This window comes from Cynara cardunculus, assembly GCF_001531365.2.
Source record: "Cynara cardunculus var. scolymus isolate 2C chromosome LG 6, CcrdV1, whole genome shotgun sequence".
Lineage (NCBI taxonomy): Eukaryota > Viridiplantae > Streptophyta > Magnoliopsida > Asterales > Asteraceae > Cynara > Cynara cardunculus.
Genome location: NC_037533.1, coordinates 10,993,517 through 10,994,151, shown reverse-complemented (window position 1 = coordinate 10,994,151; position 635 = coordinate 10,993,517).

Below are 635 nucleotides of genomic sequence, written 5' to 3'. Positions count from 1 at the left end.
GGTTTAATAGATATCCGGACAAAGCACATCCGGTTTAAGTATCCGGATTACAATCCGGACACCACTTGGCCGGTATACACAAGCATCATCATAAAATACCCCAGAAATCATAATAATCAGATCTAAAAGCTTTTCAATTCATATATAAGCAATTCATATCTCAAAGCTCTATACACTCACCTTTTAGAATTGAGAATCAAAGCTTTTAGAGACTTTTTCCTCTTCCTGCAGATTCTTCAAATACACTTTAAGAGAGACTTTCTAAATATAGAAAGTGTTGTTGTGTGTGTTTTCTCTTCAAAATTTCAATTTATATCAACACACCACAAGAATTTGAGAGGCGGCTTAATAGCCGACCCCTCTCCCTTCTTTTCTTTATTAAAATGCTCTCACACAAACACATATCGTACATACATATATCATATATATATATATATATTTATAAATAAATACATACATATATATATATATATATAACTAAAATGATAACCAGACTATTGCATAATACGGTTCATTAAAGCCCAATACGATTCATTAAAACCCAATACGGTCCATTAAATTCCAATACGGTTCATTAAATCCCAATACGGTTCATTAAAGCCCAATACGGTTCATGAAAGCCCAATACGGTTCAT